Raw genomic sequence first — 9,085 nt, 5'->3', positions numbered from 1 at the left:
TCTATGCAAGTCTCCCTCAGTTGTACAATATGACTGACCTCTGGGCACTTTTTAACATTGTTATACAGGACTTCATACACATTTTATTATCTGCATACCGCAGTGTGGGTAACACTGCTTAATAAAACAGTACTATTTATAGAATGCAACAGTACAACAACATATGAAAGAAGAGTAAACATAAGCACTCCATGGGTTATACCTTTATTCACATAATATTACGCCCTTATTTATACTTGTACGACACTTTCTAAGGCTCTTATATTTATTTGTTATGACAGTACATGCAGAATAATTGCTAACCTGCCTCGCGATGCAGCCTTTGCAACCTAGCATCATGGGCTTGCTGGTTCGCAGCCCGCTCATCTGCAGCTGTCAGAGAAATACAGTGATATTTAGCCATACCTATTATACACAAGCTAGGCAATTATTAACTACCTAGTATAATGAGTACTTACTCAGTACTGGGGCATTAGGCATCTGCCAAGACTTATGGATCCACTGTTCCAGTACATCCCCCCTCCACCGCTTCAGGTCAGCATGGTGGTGCCTGACCTGCTCACCAGTCGGGGGATACCTGTGGCACTGGTGAGGTCACGGGCGAGACTGTCTCAGGCCTCCGTTTTATAATGTGAGCCCTGGTACTGGCCCTGCAGTAGTCTCTGCTCATGGTGTTTTACCAGGAACCATACCATGGTTTTTGACTCCTGGATGCCCCAGCGTGCGCTCTAAATCAAGTGCCTTCACCCACACCAGCCATTCTGCCTGCAGTAGGAAACTACAACCAGTTATGGGGAGAGTTCCCACCTGTGGGGTTTAAATACGGCTAGTTTCCCGCACTTTCCGTGACTGGCCGGTTTTGAAAAGGCTAAGCTATGGGCACATCTGCTTACATAAGGTTGGCAGTGCTTAAAGAGGTATACCAATAGGCAGATTGAATTGGCTGCCCTACACATTGCTTACACTTAAGCTAAGCTGTGCAGCAGTTAGTATTGCTTAACAGTTAATTAGCATTATATTTGCTTTGTGGCAGTGATTTATTATTCATTACATGTTATATATGTGTCTGGTAGCCATGATTCATGTGTGCATACACTGTATGGGGTCCTGGGGACTTCTAAACTTTATTACAATAACACCTCACATCTGTGCTTACTGCAGTACTCCAGTTCACATGTTTATTGATCTAGCTGGGTATACAACATAAAGCTGTATAGACAGCTTGTTTTCCTATGGAGGAGTTTGTTTGTTAAAACCTCACTCTTATGTACTGTTGTCTTGGCTTAGTGGTTAAGTACTGTGACTGCAGAGTGCAGGGTCCTGGGTTCACAACCTGCAAAGGCTGGTTATTTTTTCCTGCCCAGAATGGCGGCTGATGCATACTGACTGATCAAGGCAGTTTTGAGCACTTGTAAGCAGGTTTGTGTGAGGGTAAGCAATGCTAACCTCCGGTTACATATGCTTACAGAGAGTTAGCTTCAGTCTTGCTTCACCTGTGTGCACATTGCTTACCCCCTCGCAAACGGCCTTAAACCTGCTTATTAGTGCTTAAGAGTGCTTACTACCGCTTACTAGTGCGTATGAGTGCTTACCACCACTTACTACTGCTTACTAGTGCTACATTTTAGACAGTAGTAGTGTAATGGTTCTTAGGGAGGTGGGAAATTTGGGGACATGTATGGAATTATCATTCATTACACAAATTACCTTCCATTTGTATCTGTGTTGCTGTGTGGGTCATGCGATTATCTGTGGACTTTGCAACATTATGACACTGACTCCTCACATCTACATTACATGCAGTATTGCACTTCAGAAATATATGTTATTTATTAGGTTATGCAATAAAAATATTTATCATAGAAAGTGATTTGGAAGGGAAAATGGAATGTACTGCAGGGGGACTTGAACTGGGAATGACTGCTTGTAAGGCAAATGCTCTGCCCACTACACTATTGCTGTACTGCTTCCTTTGCATATATCTTGCTTTTTATCCTCTTTTTGCTATTTAAGCTGTATTAACTGTAGCTAAGTGATGGGCAAACCCGCGCACCTACGGTTAAACTTCGTCCATTTTATTAAAGAAAAACAAATCCTTTTTATTTTCTTTTTCAGTATTGCTAGTATACATGTGGGGGGATGTCGCTGGGGATATACATACATCTATGAGCAGTCTCGCTCATTGTTTACTATCATTCTGCAGTCCTTCATTGCAGGGGAGTGTATATTGTGAGAGCTCTGCTCTCAAACACGCCCCCTGCACTCGTCCATGCTCGGTGTAGGATTAGGAGCTCAGGCAGCGTGCCTTCATTAATATGCATGGCACTCTGCCGTCCTCCTCCTAAGCGGCCGCTTCCGTGCAGGACTATGCTAGTCCTGCATGGAAGATTAGTGAATCCGGGGGAGTGTGTGCACATTAAGCATAGATGTGCATATGTAGTACTGAACGTGCAAATCAGATGCCATTCTTTTCTGCCATTTTGTCAAGGAAGTTATCTTCACTTCTTTTACATGGAACTGTGAGGAAGGGGATGCATAAGAATGGTGATACAAACATGGGTATTCTATGTCAGTGCAGTACATGCCAGTAAGTGGGGTAGGAAGAGTGGTCAGAATTCAAGAATGCATCACTCATAAGTGGCTCTTATGTTGGGTGACAGAAAAAAAAAAGAAAGATGCTTTGGTTAAATAGGACATACAGCTTATAGGTACATAGGTTCATAGGTAAGTACTAGGCTACCTGCCCTTGTGGACCATTTTTAAAGCAAGCTAAATTTCCTTTTTTGTGCTTGAATTAGCCTATCTAATTTGGTAAGAGATTGGTTTACCCATCCCATAGTTGATAATTGTATATTAGTCCTAATCAGAATAACTGGGATCATACTGCGGGTAATTTGTAGGGACATGTACATGGGATAAAGCATTTAGGAGCTGCCTCTGTCCATTAGTAGTACAGGGTGCAGTCCTGGGGTAAGAGTTAAACTCAGGATGTCTGGGTGAAAACCAGGAATTCTAACCACTACACCATCCCATAAGGAAGGTGAATGTACAGACTTGGGGGGGGGGGGGTCAGTCAAGCAATCTGTGTTTCCATGTTGAAACAACAGTATGTTATACCCATTAATGGGTTCACACCCAACTTTCTAATCAGGAGCTGCAGGTTATGATACTTTAATGGCAGGTACATTTATAACCTGCTTCACTTTTTTGAATAATGTCTTCAAATGTGGAAGCCCATTGCTTGGCTGTGCAAGTAGCTGGTGCATTTGTCTGTCATCTTAGCTAGACTCATGGGCAGCTACAGTGTCCCCAACCTCACATGGGTGTCAAGACACTTGACTGTTGTGATGCATCATGCAAAGTATGATCTGAAATGAGCATAATAAGAATTTGATGAGAAGGACATACTGCACAGCTGCATTCATTTTTCTTCCAGATTTTCCTTGGTGGTCTGGTGATTTATTAGGAAGGCAGAAACCACAACAACCATATACAATTAATCTGAAGCTGTCATTACAGTGCTTAAATATAATTTATTGCTGGGGTACCAGAAAGTAGGATTGACAGAGTTTTCAAATCCCAAAACAGAAGGCTATGTAAATTAACTGAGTAATGCTTTGGATAATGTATTAATGATATTATTCATGGATACCATTATCATGCTGAAGTTTCATACAGATTTCACAGTGTATCTGACCCACTTACACAGAAGACAATGCCTTCTTCTACCATGACAGTTTGGAATTCACTCATTAAATCAGGTTATAATGGTCCTATCTGAAAATGCCCAAACACTATGAACAAAAATTAAAACAGTTACATTTCATTTATAACAAAGTAAAATAATTCAATAAAATTATTTGACAAAAACAATAGCCTGTTATTTAATGAGGAGGATGTGTAAACATATCAGATACAGAAGGCAAAGGTGAAAAACATTGCTTACAGCCTGCAGTGTGATTTCTTATCTTCATTTCATTCATACAACGCAGGGTTTCCTGCAGCTGTCACCCTCATTCGGATATGGTTTATTTATTTTGTTAACCAGATTAAATGGCAATGATTAAGCTCTGCCAGTACCCCACAATGCTCTCTGCAACTTCCAGCAGTTATTTCCACCAAATATGTTAGCTTGCAAAGGCACCACAGCATAATTCACAGTAATGAAGGAACTGGCACATCCCTTTGTCAGCTTCATGTGACTCGTTTAGTTAACCTATTGCCCACAGACCGTCTTTTGTACAATTTTAGTGCATACAAATGTCTGCTAATTCACTTTTGACTGGACAGCTTAAAATAAAGATAATGTTAAACTTTGTGATAAATGACGATTGTGTGACACTCAGACTGTGCACAGAGAGTTAGAGAGTGCTGAAAAGTTAAGTGCAAGTGAGATATTTTACACATATGAACTATAAAAGGGCATTCATATTCTGACACTGTCTGTCCGTCATACATGGTAATAGAGAAAACCCGAAGGCATTCTTGGAAACAAGACATTCTTCCACTTCAACTGAGTAGTACTTTTTCTTCTTCTGCAAAAGTAATTCACTACTGATAAATGTATAGGTTCTTCATCTGAAGTATGATTTGGAACACTGCTGGAATCCCAGAAGCAGCCCTTTGTGCATAACAAAGAATGCACTAAAAATCTACCACTGTCAACATTCACTGTTTAAGGCTACTCACATAGGGAAACATGTAGAATAGAATAGAATAGATTGGACATTTTTGTACAAATGCATGTGACAAACCTAACCTAAATCTTATTGCTGCTTGGATAGTTTGCTTAATTTACAGATCATCATCATCATCATCATCATTATTATTATTATTAATATCATCATCATCATCATCATCATCATCATTTGAGTATGATGAAGGCTTTTCCTCTCCTGACCAGCCATCAGTCAGCTGTTTGATTTTGGAAACAGTTACTGGGATGAAGCAACAAAAAAAATTCTAATTCCAGAAACCACATATATATTAATTTTATTCTTATTAGTACTAGGTCTATTGCTGTATTTCTCTCACTGTATGTGCAAGTGAATTTGTTTGCACATGCACGTGTGTACATGTTTTTGTGTGTGTGTGTGTCTGTATCTCTGTGAGTGTGTGTGTGTGTGTGTGTGGAATGGGAGCACAGCACATATGTAAAAGGTATTGATGAGTTTATGCTGCCTTCCACAGGTTTACTGTGGTTTCAGTGATTTAGTGTTTGGTGACATGACAATCAGTGGAATAGAAGCAATGCAAGCTCCTACAAACACTTATATAATCATATATATATATATATATATATATGGAGCGTCTTCTGTGTGGAGGTATGCATGAATGGGCGTGCCTTCGTTGAAGGTTGTGCGTCAGGGCTGGTAACTCGGCACGTAAAAATCCACTACCAAACATTAGCGGACCGGAGTTCTGCTGTGGCGACCCCTAACCGGGATAAGCCGAAAGACTACATTGTGGTGAATTATCAGATTTAATTATATAAGGTATGTATTCATTTGGAAAATGTAGTGTAGACGTTTTTGTATTAAAATGTAGAGACTTTTTGTTGAATGATAAAATTTAAAAAATTAGTTAGAATTTTACTTCTAAATCCAAAAAGACGTCTCACACCAGTTGCAGGCAAAAGTTTTATTCAGAACAGCAGTGAAAGCTTGTAAGCACTTTTGTCCCAAGTTTAAAACAATACAGGAAGTTCATATGAAGGGAATAGCTAAAACTGCATTTAAATAAGCAAGGCATATTACATCATTTCCTCTTTGCAAACTTAAAGGGAAATCATGCTCATAACTAAAGGCTGTGGTCCTGGATACCAAATGTAAAGTGTTACATGTTGTTACACAGTACAAACTTAAATTGCTAGTATATTGTTTAAAAACATATAATAAAGGCATATTAAAACATACTGAAGGTTTCATAAATATATAAATACAGTTATACTAGTGCTTCAAAGGGCATAGAGTTAAGCACTCAGAACATACAAGTTCCTATGTAAAAATATTATTTTATTTTATTTATTTTATTTTACATTTGTTGTCCGGGCTAGTCCAACTGGCTACATGTCCATTTTCAGTAGAGGCCCGGGGAGATAAGCTCCATTAAGCTAATAAAAATGCAAAAGATGATAGAAATTACCATCAAGTACTTGACAACAAAGTTTAGAAAACAATTCACTACTACTAGATACATATTTACACAGTAGAGGGTTTCTTAGTTTCATAGGTTGATACTAGGCTATCGGCCCTAAGGCCTATGAAAGCCTAGCCATAACAATTCCCTGGAAATTTTTTCCCACAATATTTACTTCTCTGGGCCCCTGTCTAGCAGGGTGACTGACATGATCCCCGGGGTGAATTTCCTATCTCCCATCCAATCATCAAGGTTCCTTTTGAAGAGGGCCAATGAGGTGCTCTGCTTGACATGTATGGGCAGTCTATTCCAGAGTATGGGGAGTCTCTGGGTCAGGAACCTATCCCTCCAGCATGTTTAGTTCATTGTGATGATAAGGTTTAGATCCCTGGAGCGTGTGGCTCTGAGGGATTGGGATTTCCTTAAGTGGAGCATGTCCAACAGCTCAGGGTTTGACATGGCCTTGTATGTTAAGCAGAGATCGCCTCTGAGTAGACGATATGCCACAGAGTATAGCTGGAGTTTTTTTAGACGGTCAGCATATGGCATCTGCTTTAGGCCTGTGATTCTTTTAGTGAGGTATTTCTGTGGCCTTTCCAGCTGTTGCAGATGTCTTGTGAGGTACATACCAAATGGGGCATTATACTCTATAATGGGTCTAATGAGGGATGAGTACAGTGGGACAATGACCTCCTTTTTTCTGGATGAAAAGCCCTTAGTGACGAGGTGTGCCATGTAGAAGGATTTCCTGACTGTTGTGGCAATGTGGTTATCGAAAGTGAGACTACTGTCCACTTGTGTCCCTAAGTCTCTCATCACACTTTCGATGTTTAGTGTCCTGCCACCTATGTGGTAGTTCATGGGTACATGTTTTTTTCCAAAGGGGATGACTATACATTTCTTGGCATTAAGCTTGAGCCCATAGCTCTGGCACCAGGCATCTGTTTCTGTAGGCCATTTTGTAGAATATCCACATCATTTGGGGATTCAGTAATGGCTCCCAGTTTGCAGTCATACTTTGTTAGCCAGAGTCCCTTAGTGTTTGCCTGTACTTCAGAGAAGTAGATGCCAAACAAGAGTGGTCCCAGGACTGAACCCTGAGGTACTCCACTTGTCACTTGTCTGGAGCTGGATTTGGAGTCGGCTACTTTTACAGTCTGGGTTCTGTCAGTAAGCCAGTTGGCAACCCATCGAGTGACGTAGGGATTTATGCCCACCTTAGTAAGTTTATCTATGATTCCAGAGTGGGGGATGGTGTTGAAGGCCTTGGCGAGGTCCAGATAGGCTGTGTGGACCTCCTTACCCTTGTCCACAGCTCTGGAGACTGACTTGAAGAAGTCAGTCAGATTCAGGAGACAAGATCGGCCCTTCACAAACCCAAATTAGGTGGGGTCCAGTGTCTGGAGGTTGCCAATGTCTTTGTTTATAAGTTCCATGATAATGCATTCCATGCCCTTGCAGATCAGGCGTGTCAGACTGATGGGACGGTAGTTCCCGGGATCCAAGGTGGATCCTCCCTTGTGGAGTGGGATAACTGTAGCTGTGCGCCACTCAGTGGGCACGAAGCTTGAGGTGAGGCTATGATTAAACATGACACTTAGGTGGGGTGCCAGTTCATTTTGTAATTCATGTAGTACACAGCCTGGGATGTCATCTGGTCCCATGGATGCTGTATTCTTAGCTTTGGAGAGTGCTGTTTCTACCTGTGTGGCTGTGATTATCGGAATTTGGCAATCTTTTGGTATTGTGATGGGCCCTTTAGGGGGTGAGAGGGGAGTGAAGTTGGCACTAAATCGATCTGCCAGGATATTGGCAATATCCTTGGGATCAGTATATTTAATGACATTCTGTTGTAGTTCAGAGCAGATCTGAGCTTTGCCATTTATATTCTTTACATAACTATAGAATGTCTTGTGGTTGTCTTTGGAATCTTTGGCAATTTTATTTTCGTAACTAGCTTTTGAGGATTTTATGAGGGATCTCAGCTTCTTACTGAGGCTGGTGAGGGAGTTTTTTGCATCCTGGGATTTTCCTCTTTTCTGCAGCAGTTTCTTCCTTCTGTTGTATAGTTTGTTTATAGCAGGGGACCACCAGATTGGCTTCCTTTTTTTGGAGAAGAGCATCTTGGTTCTATTTGGGATGGCACAATTCATGCATGAGTGGATGTGCTCGTACAGTGCCTTAGTGTAGGATTCTGCAGTCGAACTTCCAGATCCCGTCTGCGTGGGTGTTGTGGAGTTTGTCACTTCTGACTTCAGTAGCATGAAGTTGGCTTTGGAGACGTTTTTTAAGGAGGTTTCCTTACGGGGGGTGGGGGTGGGATGTGGATGTCAAGGGTGATTTGCTTATGGTCAGACCTGACCAATGAGGGGGTGACCACTGGTGTAGAGCATCTATCTCCCATGTTGGTAATGACCAGGTCTAGGATATTGGAGCCCCTGGTGGGACAATGGATTAGTTGATCCAGGGCATTGGAATTTATGAATTCCAAGAACTGTTGGGAAAAGGAGTTGGTACCTGAGTAGTTTTCCCAATTAATGGCAGGGTAGTTGAAATCACCTAGTATTAGGGTGTTTGGTTGTATCTTAATATTTTCCAGTATGTTTAGGAAGGTGTAGTGAGAATCTTGGGGTATGGTGGGGGATCTGTAGCAAGCTACAATTTGGATTGCAGTCTTACCTAGTGTTAGTTGCACCTGGAGAATTTCAGATGCATTGTGTTGGGCAACTAGCCTGGAGGTGTGAATATCCTTGGTGAATATGGACACTCCTACACCTTTAGTGTTTCGGTCTTGGTTTTGTGGCCGAAAAGTGTGGTAAGAATTGTAGCCTGGTATTGCAGGGGTTCTGTCTGGAGCCTTGAACCAGGTCTCATTCACTGCACAGATATCGATGTTCTCCGTTTTTAGGAGTGCCTCGAGAGAGTGCATTTTGAGGTTTAGACTTCT

At 41.4% G+C, this 9,085-nt stretch overlaps 1 protein-coding gene across 1 annotated transcript in view; it reads left to right on the top strand.

Moving 5' to 3' along the window:
• The window catches only part of LOC122795642, a 2,207,893-nt gene that overhangs the window by 1,132,442 nt on the left and 1,066,366 nt on the right, over positions 1 to 9,085 (top strand). The window lies entirely within an intron of this gene.

The sequence above is a fragment of the Protopterus annectens genome, chromosome 2.part2 (assembly GCF_019279795.1).
Source record: "Protopterus annectens isolate FY-2018-M chromosome 2.part2, PAN1.0, whole genome shotgun sequence".
In the NCBI taxonomy this organism is placed as follows: domain Eukaryota; kingdom Metazoa; phylum Chordata; order Ceratodontiformes; family Protopteridae; genus Protopterus; species Protopterus annectens.
The sequence above is the reverse complement of the archived record's forward strand: the minus strand, read 5'-3'. Positions and strand labels throughout refer to the sequence as shown.